At 47.7% G+C, this 16153-nt stretch overlaps 1 protein-coding gene and 1 non-coding gene across 2 annotated transcripts in view; both read right to left on the reverse strand.

Annotated features, from left to right (window-relative positions):
* The window catches only part of LOC148664987 (zona pellucida sperm-binding protein 3-like), a 246998-nt gene that overhangs the window by 149697 nt on the left and 81148 nt on the right, over positions 1-16153 (reverse strand). The window lies entirely within an intron of this gene.
* On the reverse strand, positions 9628-9720 carry trnar-ucu (transfer RNA arginine (anticodon UCU)). The gene is made up of 2 exons: positions 9684-9720; positions 9628-9663 (listed from the first exon to the last, which is right to left on the reverse strand). It is a non-coding gene; the product is annotated as a tRNA-Arg (tRNA).

Below are 16153 nucleotides of genomic sequence, written 5' to 3' on the forward strand. Positions count from 1 at the left end.
CAAAGCAAAGGATATAACCTGTAAATGTCTTCATGTCTTACAGTTTATGAAATAACACAATTTCTTACTTTCTTAATAATTTCTTACTATTGATAGATGCTTTTTTTAATTTGAACAGAATCACAATTACAAACATTTGGGGTTAAACTGTTATTCACATACTCTAACGAAGAGAAACGTTAGTGTCTTCCGGTGTGTGAGCCCATTTCTCAAAAAATAAAAAAATAAGTTATAAATATTGAATTGTTCTATTTTTCAGGCTTGCATAGTCTTATTCATATTTCAGTTAAGCCTTTTCTTCTGTAGTAATTTCATTTGATATTAAAATTAGTCCTGATTTACAATTTTTGGACATGGTTCATCTTAAAGAATTTTGTAATAAGTTTTAGTTTAGGAAAATCGTGCCCAGAAGCTACCAAAACTGGTAATGTTCACATTATGTGTAATGCAAAAGCAGTAGTTGGGGTGGGAAACAAAAGGCATTTCTTGGTATGAATCCTAAAACTTCATAGATGGCGTTCTAGGACTTCTCGCTTCAGATAAAGCTGTCAATACATCATAGATTTCTACTCAATCAATATCAGCAGTGTTATCACTACCGAACGCTGAATATAGATCCTGGCAATACTTCGTGAGATCTTCGTAAGAAAATCCAAAAAAGTACAGAAGCAATCAACGTTTCTTTTGGATCGAGAAGAGGATAATTATGAGACTCAAAATATGCCTGTCTTTTCTTTTTTCGAGGACAAATGGATTATTGAGGTGTAAAGATGGGTTCAAAACCAAAATCATCTGCTATTGCTGCTGTTTCTTTGATAGTTTCTTCAAATCCTTCAATTGATCATTGATATCGAGGAATAATATTATACAAATTGTGGTTTTCTGTTAATTGCCAATTTTATTGTAATTACATCTTCGTTTACAGATGTCTTGCATGTATCACAAGGTATAATAGTCGCCGTGTGTCCTCAGCTAAAATGTTTTAAAAAGTTCGACAAAAGTTCAATATGCTTAACATAATTTATGGTTATATCTATATTAAAATGAAGGTAAATATACCAAGATATTAAAAAACAATTTTACAGTCCTAACCTAATAATGCTTGTGAAGTTTTCTAATAAATCCGAACTGTAATTTTGAAATATTATTGCTCATTACTTGCCCGGAGGAAGCCGGGTGGGTTTTGCTCTTGTCGCCCGACTTAGTGGCGTTATGACCATGGAACCAACTGCACCTGCTTTTTCTGAGATGCTTCCCCTCTCATGGCGAGATCTCGACTTCTTTAACACCTCTGGATAAAGATCTTCTGTGGAGCAGGTTTCAGACCTCTGCGTACAGCACCCTTGATGTCATTTTATTTTTACAGCAGCCGCATCCGGAAAGTTGTGTCTTTTACTTTTAATTTGAACAACAAAAATACATACAATACAAACGAGCACATAAAACGTATCAAGAAAATCGTCAGGGGTTCATGCTATAATACTGTACTGTTTTCAGGTTCCCTCAGGAAAAGGACAAGTGGCGACGTGATAGTTAACCAAGCGACAGCTTTATTCTTTTATCGAAACCACACAAAACCAAACACAGGACATACACACACATGAGGAGACTGATGGAACACGTTCACATATTTAGGGTGGTAATTACTTAACAACAGGCTATACACTTATAAGGCTACACAGGACACTAAAACTACTATAACACTATTCACATATGCAGAGTCAGCTGCTGGTCATCAAGCTGACCCTCAGACTCTCCCCGGCTACAACTCCCAACCTGCTCCACGGTACCATGAGTGCCTAGGTGCACTTCCTCCTCACCACCGGGCCAGGGGGGTTACACTGTCCCCACCTGAAGCGTCTGGCGTCCCGCCGACATCGAACACCCCCCTCAGGCTATACTCATACTAGGCTAAAGGCTGTGGAACTCTGCGTGAGCAGCTGTTACGAAGCGGTGGTTGCTGGCGGCCCGCGGTCACCCCATTGTCGGTCGGCTCCGGCCCTGGCTGCTCCTCCGGAGCCTCCCCGCGGGGCTCCTCCTCCCGGTCCCAGTAGGGGGCCAGGCGGTCTCGGTGCAGAACCACCACTCTCCCCTGGTAGCAGTCCTTGCCTACCACCCCTAGGACCTCAGCGGCCCCCTCCCACAAAGGCGCCAGCTTAGGTCTGAGGCCTTTGCGGCGGTGCGGGCTGTACACCCAAACCAAGTCCCAGGGCAGGAAGGCAGGCCCCCTGCAGCGCAGGTCGTAGTGCCGCTTCTGCCGGACTCCCGCCTGAGTCAGATGGGTCCGGGTAAAGCTGTGCACCCGCCGCATCCACTGCTGCAGGTCCTACTCGTAGTCTGGTCCAGCTGGTGGTGCCGACTCGTCTCCGGGCGGCGGGCCGAAGACCAGGTCCACCAGGGTTTGCATTTCCCGGCCCAGCATGAGTGAGGCCAGGGTACACCCGGTAGATTCCTGGACTGTGGTCCGATAAGCCCAGAGCTCAAGGGGGAGGTGGCGGTCCCAGTCCCGTTGGTGACAGGACACCAGGGAGGCCAGCTGGGTGGGGAGCGTCCGATTAAACCGCTCCACAGACCCGTCGCTCTGGGGATGCAGCTGGATGGTCTGAGTCTTAGAGATCCCCAGGCGCTGGCACACTCTGGCGAAGACCTGGGACTTGAAGTTACGCCCCTGGTCACTGTGTAACTCCTCCGGCACCCCCAGCCTGGCAAACATCCCCTCCAGTAGTGCATTGGCCACCGTGGGGGCACTCTGGTCCGGGAGGGCATAGGCCACCGGCCACTTCGTGAAATAGTCCATTGCTACCAGGATATAGTGGTTTCTGGCCTCAGTGCGCGGAAACAGGCCCAAAACATCCACCCCCACCCGCTCCATAGGAGCCCCCACCTGGTGTTGTTGGAGGGGGGCCCGAGAGCACTCGAGGGGACCTTTCTGCGCCACGCACACCGCACACGTTTGGCAATACCGCTCCACGTCCCGGTGGCAAAGACCCCAATAAAAATGGCCTCGGAGACGCTGCAGGGTTTTTTTACAGTTGAAATCCCCCATGCCCGGCTGGCCATGCACCACTCTGAGCACAGCCGCGCGGAGCGACTGTGGCACCACCAGCTGCCACCGTATCTCGCCACTGGAGGGTACCTGCCACCCCCGGCGCAGCACCCCGTCCTTTACCTCCAAGGCCTCCTACAGGACGCAGAGGGCCTTGACGGACTTTGGGTGCTGGGGGAGCTCCTCTCGCACAGGCCGCGCTCCTGCTGCCTTCCAGCGGAGCACCGGCCCCACGTCAGGATCAGCTGCCTGTTGCTGTGCCAGGTCTGACATGCCCACCCCCAGCAGCCCCTCCAGGGCTGTGGCCGAGGTGCTCGCCTCTGTCACTGTGCAGACGGCTCCCTCACACTGCTCCCACCGGGCGCAGTAGTTGCAGTCCACAACCTCACAGGGGTGCCGCGAGAGAATGCCGGCAATGAGATGGCGAGATCCAGCACGGTGCACAACAGTGAAGTCATACTCCTGCAGGACCTCTATCCATCGCACCATCTGCCCCTCCGGCTCCTTAAAGTGGAGCAGCCAGGTGAGGGACGCATGGTCAGTCCTCAACAGGAATCGGGTCCCGAATAGGTATGGCCTGAAGCTCGCGACGGGTCACGCAGTAGTTCCGTTCAGCTTTATTCAAAGCCTGACTGTAGTAGGCAACTACCCGCTCCCATCTGGCCCCTCCTGTGCCAACACCAAGCCCACCCCCAAGTCACTTGCGTCGTTATCCAGGATATACGGTAACCACGGATCGGGATAGGCTAGCACGGAGGCCCCCACCAGAGCTTCACGTAACCGACCGAAAGCCGTCTCGCAGCCCGAGTCCAAGTCAAAACGGCGGCCCTTGTCGGTGAGGCAGTGCAGCGGGGGAGAGATGCTGGCAAAGTCCCGGTCGAACCTCAGATAATACAAAGCCAACCCCAGAAAGCTGCACAGCTCTGCGACGGTGTGGGGAGTCGGCCATCCCCTCACTGCAGCAACCTTACCTGGGTCTGTACCCACTCCTCGCGGTCCAACAACATGTCCGAGGAAGGTCCCCTCCCGCCGCAGGAGCTCTCAATTGTTGTGGTTGAGCCTCAGGCCAGCACGGCGGATGCAGGCCAGCACTGCCTGGAGGTTTGTCAAGGCCTGGTCTAAACCCTGGGCATGAACCAGCAGATCGTCCAGATACAGCACACACTGGTTCCACGGGACCGATGCCAGCACCCTCTCCATCAGCCTCTCGAACGTCGCCGGGGCATTGCACAGGCCAAAGGGCATGACAGTAAAGTGCCGGAGGCCCTGGCCGATGGAAAAGGCTGTCTTCGAGCGAGCATTGGGAGCGAGCGGTACCTGCCATTACCTGCTTAGTGAGCCCAAGATCTCATCAAGAATCGTATCCAGCAACAGCGTTCGGCACATTGTTCCATACTCCGACCACTCTCGGTGTAAACAGGTCCCTCCTTGAAATGCACTGGTCTCTGCTTGAAATGCACTTTCCTGCATTTGCTTTGGTGTAACTGGCTTCCCCTGCATGGGCGAATGTGAAGAAGATCCTTAGTAAGTCATTGAAGAAAACCGAGAAGAGGTCGGAGTAGCCTCTGTCGTTCATCAATGATCCAGTCAGGCAATACTCCTCTGTAAAGCTTCATTAGTTCACATCGATTGGCTTTTTTATTGCCTTCATTCATGCAAGTAGTAAAAGCAGACACCCCTATTCTGCCGTGTCCTGGATTCTAACCGGGGTTGTTGAGGCCACAACGCAAAGTACTGACCACTATACAATCACGGCAAGATACCGAGACACACGCAGTGGGGTAGAAAAGTCTGTGCCCTCTTCGTGTGACAGGAGTCGGAAAAGTCCTGATGTTGCATTTCAACTGAGCCCCAGTATACATCGACCCTTCGACACTCTAAGTGCAAACAGCAATTACAGTTTGCTTGCATGACACACGGAAGAAGGCTGCGTGCTCCCATATGGGCTAGTGGTTAAGATTCCTGGTTTTCACCCAGGCTGGCCAGGTTCATTTCCCGGTATGGGAACGTGTCAGTTTTGCCTCCTGCTTTCCAAAAGATCAGCACCATGTACGAAGGAGCCACACTAAAACCCCTCGATCATGTGCAAAACGTGCAAGAAGAAGGGGCGCATGTTTCCAACCGAGGACCTCTCGCTTGTGAGCCGAAGTGATCATCACTGCAGCTCGGAAACCTGCAGGAGGTGGGAGGGGTGACTCTGGTAGATAGTGTTGACCTTCGGCAATAGAATTTATACTCTCCAAGATGATATTTGCACTTTCTGGAGAGGAGATTTTCTCCACTTCAGTAGCCCGATTGCGTCGATTGTGTGGAGAGGGCTGTAGAATGTGGCGCCGCCTTTCCTGCTCCGTCCATGACAGGCGTGTTGGTCTCTGGTGAGCACGGTCAATCGGCGCACTCCAACGAAGGCACTGGAAGCAGCTGAATAGCATTGGCGAAGCTCAGCGCTGGGTCACTGTGCATGGTTTCCCATCGTTTCCGTTGTGTAGTGGTTCTCACGTTTGCCTCACACGCGAAAGGTCGCTGGTTCAAAACCGGGTGGAAACACAGTGGCCACGCTCACTGTTTGGGGATTCCTAGTGTGGGGATCTAAGGGATCTGCACAGTGCATGTCGCAAAGCTTCCTGCTGTCACTTCAATGCGCATCCTGATGTCGAGTCGTGTGCTGTGCACAGGCTCTGAAAGTGATTAAAAGGTGCACGACGCTGTGAAAGAAAATGCAAAGAAGTGAAAGGCAGTCCTTTCTATAAGGAGGTAGAAGGAGAGCAACTCGCTGTCGGGGAATCAAACCACAGTCTCTAACGAGGAAGACATCGCTCTCTGTCTCCCGGTATTTCACGTCTGAACAGAAAACACAAATGACCAACTCGGAATGACATGCTTTTGATGCTTTTCAAAGCCTTCTTTGTGCACGACAACTGCGCCGCCTAGCAGATACAGCTTCGGCTGTGGAGACTTGTTCGGCTGGCGTTCTGGGAGTCGCGTTTTTCAGAATTGTATTGAGATCGTTTTCCACAGAGCTCAGATGTCAAAGCACAGCAGCAGCTCTCCACAGCGATCCTCTATAGCGCCTTTTCTCCCGCAGCTCCGTCCTTATTGGAAGGAAGCAAGAGTGAAATAGTGGAGGGAAATAGACTGTGTGTAGTGTCTATGTGAGTATTAATGATCATGGCATTACTGATAGTTTCAGTATTAATGCTAGTATTCATGTTAATATTAGTGAGAGTATATCTGGTAGTTTTACTAATAATACAAGTATACATGTGACTTTGTGATGATAGATACTTTTAAATTTAGTTTTAATGCTAGTTTTCATGTTAAATTTAGTGATAATTATACTGTTAGTGTCAGAGTATTAACACTCATCATCATGTTAGGTTTCATGACAGTATTACTGTTATTATACATATTATTAGTCTAGTAGTTGTTTTTGTCAGTGTTAGTAACAATGATAGGGTTTGATGATAGTGTTAGTGTTGTAATATTGGCAGTATCTGCATTAGTGTTAGTTATAGTGTATCTGTACCTAAGAGTGGATGCGGTGCCTATGTGTGTATATAGTGTTTATTTGTGTGCCTGTGAATGTGTGTGGGTGTGTATCTGTGAGTGTCTGATTTTGTGTATATTGTGTGTTGTGTCTGTGGGTGTAAATGTATGTGAGAGTGTAGGTGTATATCTATCAGTGTGTGTGAATGTGTGTGTAAGTGTGCTTGGGCTCCACTGGTGTGTCTGACAGAAGTGACCCATCAACAGGTGTTGAGGTCCAGAGTCGCCTATGAATTTAAACACTTTCTAGATTCCAGACCAACATCCAGAGATCTGTGAATGCTCTGTTTTTATCACTATTAGTAGTAATGACAGTAGTAATTCCCACGCGAATCATTATCACCGGAACAGCCATCAGAAAATATCGCCTTTGCAATGATGTCACTTAACATTATTAACACTGAAGTATTTAAAAGGCAAGAAATACTATCACTATGCAATTAATTGATGCAATTAAGCTCCTCTAAATGTAGGCTGATAAAATGTATAGAATTAGGTGACAATATCAGAATTAATTCAAATGCACAAGATTAATTTTCAGCAACAAAAATGCACTCAAGATGCACAAATATTTTACAAGAAAGAAACCTTACATTTGCCTAGAACACTGCGACACAGAGGCCAATCTCTTCTCCCTCATTATGCCGGATTACACGCTCATGATGAACAGTCCTTCAGCGATAGTCAGCTGCCATCACCGACTCAGACATGACATTCATGTACATATTATACCTTAATATGGCACCGCGTTACAATAATTTGATCAAAACAACTGGTGAAAAATTAATAATCAAATATTTCTTTCCTTCTTTTAGTAGATAAAGACTTTGTCCAAAAAAGAAGCATTTATTACTTTCCTCTCCTACCAGCCCTTACAAGTCAACCAGTTTTTAGTTTAAAGCTGGATTAAAGCTCCAGTCTCTTTGGGGGTGTGAGTTGGAATCCCACTGCTGCCAACTATCTCCAACTATCTCAGTGTTAAGAAGCAAAAAAAAAACACATTTGCTGCAGAAGGAACTGGACTGCCATTCAGCCTTATAGCGTGATGTCATTTTCTCATGCTCGTTTTTTAGATGCTTGTGATCGAATCTATGATTCTTATGAGTGTGCTCACCCTCCATAAAGGTAGCACAGATATAACGGGCCACGTTTTCAGAGAATCGCATTAAATAGAGGTCAGAAGAAGGCGACAAAGTGTCCGCTAGAAAGTCCAGCGATTTCAACAGTGTTCTCTGTTGTTTAGGTCAAGAGTGACAGCCGTTACAACACACAGTGTCAGGCATCAAAAAGACTTCCCAAAACCCTGATCCTCTCCTTGATCCAGTGATGGCATCCAGACATTTCCTGCAACAAAGCCAGGATACGGTCTTTAACAAAACGAGTGAAAAGCTAATTCCCAACTTTTGCAATCCTTTGCAAAGAAGGACTGCATGTGCTCAGTGTTAAATGCACTGTTCATTATTATTAATAATAATCTTTACATTATATAGTGCCTTTAAAGGTGGCTTTTCAAAGTGCTTTACAGAATGACAACAATAAAGTTAAAAAAATACACAAGATAAACAGGATGAGAATACACAGTTAGAGGAGACAATAGATGGTGGTATTAAATACAGTAGGAACAGAGGGGTAAATAATAGTTCATTAAAGGCTCTTCTAAAGAAGAGGGTTTTGAGTCTGGATTTGAAGGAGTTTAGAAAAGACTCCAGCACAGGAGTGTAGCGGCAAGGCTTATTAATAAGGCAGAATTAAGTGTTTCTGAGCTTCCCAAATGAGGCCCCATTTCTCTGTTCATCTCTGTGGTGCAGCCACAGAGAAACCATTCATGCAAGATGTTTTCTTTTGATAAGGACAGCTCCCAAAGGGGGATGCACTTAGCTAAGCCTGGCTATCATGATCAATGGTCATCCATTGGCGCCTATCTGTCTAGGGAGTGCCAGTTGGACATCTGGACTGCATTACTAAGTGTCAGGACTAAGTGACTCATATCTCACCTTGATCAACCAATCAGGGACTGGTAGGGCCGAGTAACCCACGTGGGACTCTGATGCCCATGGAACTTTCAGCCAATCAATGAGCTGAAGTTCCTCCAGGTAAAAACAGGCAACACAGAGAGCCTGTAAGATTCAGATTCAGATTCAGATTCAACAAGATTCAGTAAGATTCTGGAGAGGATTCTGTGGACTGTTCTAAAGGGAATTCAAAGGAGAATTCCAGGGCAGGACGGCCCAGGAGCAGAAGGCTCCCAAGGGCAGGACATTCTCGCAGCGCGCCTCCTGACCATCCTGAGACTCAGCCCGGACAACCACGGAACGGCCAGTGTGTCCGAGTGCCAGAACTTTCCTTTGTTCTAAGAGTCTAGAGTGGAGGTTGCCAGAGAGTAACCAGCAACAGCCCTCGTGAACAGGTCGGAACTGTGGACAGCTGAATTACTATTCAGAACTAGCTCTTCATCAGGAACGAACCGGTCCTCTTCCTGACTTGCTGGGACCCACAGTCATCTTTTCTCCTGTGCACAAACTTTGCTAGTTAAAGCCAACAATGAGCATCAGCAGCGCACCGTCGCAAGCTGCACAGCACAGCCTGGCACGGAGCCAGAGAGCGCGGATTGGACAGCAACAGCCTGCAACTGTTTCTTTGTGCCCGCTGTTAAGTTTATATGCATATTCCATGTATTAATAAATGTATCCTCGTGTATTAGTACCTGTGTGTGCGCGTTGTTTGAGTTATGTCGCATGGTTGGATTCTAAAGCCACCAAAAGAATCAACTTTGTGATTTACTGCTACAATTAATAATTGTCTCAGTAAATGCCCAAACCCTACAGAACTGGTGCCTTCAGAGAGCCACTATGATTACATATTTGGCGTCCCTGAACTGGTTTTCCCTACAGGAGTAATGTGATCACAGTCCAGTGCTAATTTCTTTCTTGTGGCTGCTGGTTCATTTCCAACTGTGGACTCTTAAGAAGTCCTTTATTTGACTTGATCAACACCAATCCCTAGAGGATTTCGAAAGGTTAAATTAAAATGGTATGTGACTCTGGTGGGACTCAAACCCACAACCTTTGAATGACTTCATTCTACCAAGGAATAGAAGTCCAACACGCTCTCCATTGCACCACAGAGCCAACAGATACAAACTTACATAAAACAGCTGCAGAAAGCTGTAACTCATGCTTCTCCCGTTGTCTCTAAATTGAGCTCCATAAATATTGACAATGAGTGGCCTGTTGTCTACGAATAGATACCACTGGGATTCATACCCAGGGTCTTCTGGCTTTTAGTGAGGCATCTTAACCAGCTAAGCCACGGCACCAAACCTGCTAAAAGTTATCCACAACTTCAAACACCTTTGAGAAACGGGCAACTGCAGTATTATGCCTGCTGGCTCAACAGATAATCCTTTTCGAAGTTTAAGGAGAGGATTTCTTTGTCAATTCAATTAAACGTTTCAGAAATGCTGAACGATTGATGTGTTTCACGTGCAGCGCGGGCTCTCCTTTGCTTACAAATATTTTTTTTGACACCAATTTACTCAACTAGCATTTTGTTTGATTGCTTCCTATTTTATACTGTGCTGATTTCTGTATTGTTCAATTTCCCTGTTGATATAAATTTCTTGTTTTCTAAGACAAGAAGACCGGTTGTTCTGACCTTACCTTGCACTGGAGCAGCTCTTTTCTTTCAAAGGGCGCAGAGAAAGATACTACCGCAGGTAACACCCCGGGAGAAACATCATGAGCATCTGTAAAAGCTCTCTACCTGCCCGCTCCCCACACCGACGTGTGTGAGCAGGGATTTATAGGGACATTCTGAAGTGTAGAAACATTTTATTGTTACATACTTTTTCTGTGCAGTTAGTTCTCCTTCAACTCCGCCCAACAACAGAGGTCAGTTTTAATACAGGAGTAAAGGCACATTGCACATCTGCAAAACATCACATACAGGTTTAGGGAGAGCGACATCAGTGATTGGAAGGTAGGAAGTTTCAGGTCACTTTTTTTGTTATAGATTCAAGCAACCCTAAATACCTTTTCAAGAAACATTTCAGAATCCCAGTCACGTCCAGTATGATTGCTACAGAGGTCTACAGAATACAATCAGAATACTGTTTGTGTGTTACATAAAACACACCGCCCAAAACATTTCTAAAACAGGAATTACATGCTTCTGAATGCGCCCTCCTTTATACATTAAATAAAAGGTCTGAAGCCTGCTCCAAAGAAGAACTATATTCAGAGCTGACAAAGAAGTGATAGGAAGCATCTCGGAAAACGAAGGTGCTGTCGTTTTCACGCGTCGCACACCAAGAGCTGAACCCGGCGTCCTCTGAAAAAAGTAAGGTGTTGGGAGTGTGGCTGGGTGGTCTAAGGTGCTGGGTTTGTACAAAAATTTCTTCACAGGGTAGGTTTGAATTTCACTGCTGCTAAGTGTTTGTGGGTTAAGACCGTCCTTCTATTGCGAGTTCAATGGGTAAAAACTTTGCTTGACAGTCTGTCGAGAAACTGAACTAGGTGTTTCAAGATAGTATTTGTCAGCTTAACATCAAGGCAGAAAAAAGCCTCATTTTGTCTTCCCAACAGCAATGCTCTTTGGTCCCTTCAGCGTTATGCAGGGAACAACATCTGCCGTGATCACTTTTGAGTCGGTGCGAATCGTAGTGTGCCGTAGTTGTTTTAGTCGGCATGCTGCATTTGTCTGTGAAACTTTAATGCTGTGCTTTTTCACGCCGAATCGTTGGCAAGAGCAAAGCTTATTCAACCTTTGCACTCAGCGCTCAATCAGAAATACAGTATGTATTACTATTAGTGGCACTGAGGTCACTATGGTGCAATTGAGTGATGTAAGACCAATGGCATAATGCATAACGCGTCTGACTTCAGATCAGGAAATTGTATGTTTGACTCCTGCTTGGTTTTTGTTGGGTTAAAATGATTTACCTTCCTTTATATAAATTAACTGCACCTGAAAGCTATAGAAAACACTTTGGGTAAATTGTCGAAATTCGCATGAGGCTGCAGACAACTTAACACTACTGTCTGGTGATCAGCTCCTTCTCTGAGCTCCATTGCAATGAAAACCCGTGGGTAGCAAAGTTGGAGAGCAGCTCAACTTGTGCTCAGTACGGTGCTGAGGGTTCAGTACTGGTGTCGTTCTAATTAGCACGAACTGCACAGGCTCTGAATCAGACCATTTCAATTAGTTTGGTCAGTGTAGGACACTTAATGTAGAATTATTACTTTGCCTGTCTCTTGTTTGTATATAATTTAATGTGTCTGATAACATGTTAGTTTTTAATTTAGTTTTAGTTTTACGATGTAGGTCATGCGTTGACATATGCACGAACACACGAAATGTCTCATTCCTGATTCAGCTCATGCTCCGTAGGAGAGAAGAGATTGCTCTTGCTTCTCGTACAACCATATCAGAACAGAAGCCCGTGTCACCCAGCTCTGATTCAAGAGCGACACGCATCTTCAGCCCTTTTTTTTGTTCATGATCAGTAATTTCTTTAGTTATGATCAATATTGAACTTTTTTTAAATAAAAATAATCAAACACGCAGGCAGGTTTTTGAAAAGTATTAGGAGTTGACATGGCGCCCATTTGGAATAGTCGTCAGAAAATGCGAGAAAAGGAAAGTTACGTAAACTCTCACACACAGCATTAGAGACTGGAATCTGATGGTAAAAAAGCTACCTGTCTCCCCGTCGGTAATCAAACCCCAGTTTCCCGCATGACAGGCAGGGATATACACCATGACACTAACTAGGAGCGCTTGCTAGCTGTTAGGAGGCATTTACTCTTATGGCTACTACTGTTTCGGGTTTCGACTTTTATTTTCATAGGACTTCAAGTCCATCGCCATAACCACAAAAACACAGCAGAACTCTTCAAACCAATTGAAGTCCGATTGAACTGCTCCACCAACCTGTCGTTCTGGGGATGCAGCGGGGTGGTCCGCGTCTTAGAGATCCCCAGACGCTGGCACCCCTGGTCACTGTGTAACTCCTCCGGCACCCCTAGCCCGGCAAACATCCCCTCCAGTAGTGCATCGGCCACGGTGGGGGCACTCTGGTCCGGGAGGGCATAGACCTCCGGCCATTTTGTAAAATAGTCCACTTCCACCAGGACATAGCAGTTTCCGGCCTCGGTGCACGGAAACTGGCCCAAAACGTCCACCCCCACCTGCTCCATAGGAGTCCCCACCTGGTGTTGTTGGAGGGGGGCCCTTTCTGGGCCACGCACACTGCATACATTCGGCAATACCGCTCCACGTCTGGTGGCAAAGACCCCAATAAAAAAATACCGCTCGGAGCACCGCCCCGCGGAGCGACTGTGGCACCACCAGTTGCCACCGTATCTCACCACTGGAGGGTGCCCACCACCCCCGGTGCAGCACCCCGTCCTTTACCTCCAAGGCCTCCCACAGGGCGCAGAGGGCCTTGATGGACTTTAGGTGTGGGGCGAGCTCCTCTCGCGCAGGCCGCGCTCCTGCTGCCTTGCAGCAGAGCACCGGCCCCACATCCGGATCAGCTGCCTGTCGCTGCACCAAGTCTGACAGGCCCACCCCCAGCGGCCCCTCCAGGGCCGTGGCTACGGTGCGGACAGCCCCCTCACACTGCTCCTGCCGGGCGCAGTGGTGGCAGTCCGCGGCCTCGCAGGGGTGCCGCGAGAGAGCGTCGGCATTGAGATGGTGAGACCCCGCACGGTGCACAACAGTGAAGTCATATTCCTGCAGGACCTCTATCCATCGCACCATCTGCGCCTCTGGCTCCTTAAAGTGGAGCAGCCAGGTGAGGGACGCATGGTCGGTCCTCAATCGGAACCGGGTCCCGAACAGATACGGCCTGAAGTGGTGGACCGCTGCCATCACCGCCAGCAGCTCGTGACGTGTCACGCAGTATTTCCGTTCAGCCCTAGTCAAAGCCCAACTATAGTAGGCAACTACACGCTCCCCATCTGGCCTCTCCTGCGCCAACACCGCACCTACCTCTGAGTTACTCGCGTCAGTATCTAGGACATACGGTAACTGCGAGTCGGGGTAGGCCAGCACGTAAGCTTCACGTAACCAGCCGAACGCTGTCTCACAGCCCGAGTCCCAGTCGAAACGGCAGCCCTTGTCGGTGAGGCGGTGCAGCGGGGCAGCGATGCTGTTAAAGTCCCGGACGAACCTCCAGTAATACGAAGCCAACCCCAGAAAGCTGCGCAGCTCTGCAACGATGCGGGGAGTCAGCCAACCCCTCACTGCAGCGACCTTACCTGGGTCTGTAGCCACCCATCGCGGTCCAACAACATGTCCCAGGAAGGTCACCTCCCGCCGCAGGAGCTCGCACTAGCGGGGGTTGAGCCTCAGGCCAGTACGGTTCTCGAACTGGAGGTTCGTCAAGGCCTGGTCGAAACACCGGGCATGAACCAGCAGATCGTCCAGATACAGCACACACTGGTTCCACGGGACCGATGCCAGCACCCTCTCCATCAGCCTCTCGAAAGTCGCCGGGGCATTGCACAGGCCAAAAGGCATGACAGTAAACTGCCAGAGGCCCTGGGGAGAGGGAGCCAGAGGGAGCTGAACCAGGTCGACCCAGTGATGTAGTCCAAGGCATCGTCTATCCTCGCCAAGGGGTGGGAGTCTTTCCGGGTGACCTCATTCTGCTTGCAGTAGTTTACACAGAACTTCCATGAGCTGTCTTTTTTTCGGACCAGTACAGCTGGCGCAGACCACAGGCTCACGGAGGGCTCAGTCACTTTTGCTGCAAAGAGGTCCTCGTTTTGGGTGAGTAGTGCCTGGAGCCACTGCCTCTGGTCCCAATCTAGGCCCTCGCAGCTTCGCTGGTAGAGGTCCTCAACGGTGCGCCTAGCTTCCACGCAACGCTTGGCCCCCGCCACCACCGCCTTGTCTGGCCCCCCGGGTGACTCAGGGGCAGGATCTGGCACGCTCTCTCTCAGGCTCGCAGGCCCAATCCGCCCCAGCGACTGCCGCCGTCGCCACCACTGCCTCTTTTTCCCCTGGCTCCGGCAAGCACGCGTCCCTCGGCCTTTGCTAGGCCTGCCCTCCACCAGGTGAAGTCGCTCCCCCTGCCACACCAACTCCTGCCAGCCCAAGTCCAAACTGGCCCCCACTCACTGCAGTAGGTCCAGCCCCAGGATGCAGTCCTCCTGGATGGGTGGGAGGTGGCGCACCGTCACTGAACCTACAGATGCAGCCATTCAAAATGGGTGAGGTATTTCGCGGCATACCCTGGTGGGCGTGTCGCGGTGTCACGCGGTATCACGTGGTGTCACGTATCATTTGACGCTCTGCCGGAAACTATCCGGCGTCTCCTTGTAAAACTGCCAGGGGGAGCTTAACCTCTCATTTACAGCATTTGAGCCTTTAATTTTGAACTGTGTATTACAGCATGTTAATCATCAGTCATTAAAATGTTGGTATATTTTATGAAAGCAAGATTGCTCAGTTGGACAAAAGTACACAACCTACCTTTATCAGAAATATTTATGCATCAAAGCCTTTACTGAAGATATTACTAATAGTATTAATAATGGATGACTTTGGACAAGCTGTATACTCAAAGTATAATTTCTTTAGCACATTTGTACAAGCACATGGAATCTGTCCAAGCCATACTTTGTCAGGCATTTTGTTTTACTTCAACGGGCATAAAGACTTCCTTGCTTTTAACAGGGCGTTTCATAATTTCTAGCTACGAAAATGATTTAAAATGTGACACCTATCATTCAACTAGAGCTTAAAATATCACAAGGATCCTCAAGAGCACAGCAAAGAATGTATTAAAAGACACTTGTATTTATCAACGCTTTCTTTTCCGTATACCAGATTTTATGGAACCACTTCAGAGGGGTGTCAGCCAGTCAGATTCCAGGAATCGGCACTTTAAAGGAAAAATACACACCGGTATTCCATTTCTCCCTAAACATTGTAAGCTTCGAAGTCTTTAACTAACGTCATACCGGAGTCAACAAGCATACTTTTAGAATTTGATTAAAAGGGAATATAATATGGAATCGCGTATCTCAAGAATTTAATAACGGTATGATTATATCCGTGTACTGCGGCAGGGCTGTGTAGGGCTGTTTCGGCTGCCTGTTCATGCGAGCTGTCTTGTAGCATACTGGTCTAGGTGCGTGACTACCAACTGGCAGGTTGTGTGTTTGAATCCAGCTGGTGCTGGACTTTTCATTTTTATTTATTTATTTTTTAATCGCGTAACATAAACATATTACCGTATGCAAACTCTACTGTATACAGTATGTATATGTATATTTAATGTCTTAACTGTGCCCGTTTAAGTATTGAATATTCATATCTAATTTTACCACTGAAGGGAAATCTTAGTAGCTGAGCATAAAAAAATAGGAGCATACTGTAAAGCGTGTGAAGGCCATAAACGATATTAATTTTGGAACATAAACATACAGTATATGGCTGGTCTCGGTACTTTAAAGAAAAAAATACACACCAGTATTCCATTTCTCCCTAAACATTGTAAGCTTCGAAGTCTTTAACTAACGTGATACCGGAGTCAACAAGCATACTTTT

The sequence above is a fragment of the Lepisosteus platostomus genome, chromosome 5 (assembly GCF_059453375.1).
Source record: "Lepisosteus platostomus isolate fLepPlt1 chromosome 5, fLepPlt1.hap1, whole genome shotgun sequence".
In the NCBI taxonomy this organism is placed as follows: Eukaryota; Metazoa; Chordata; class Actinopteri; order Semionotiformes; family Lepisosteidae; genus Lepisosteus; species Lepisosteus platostomus.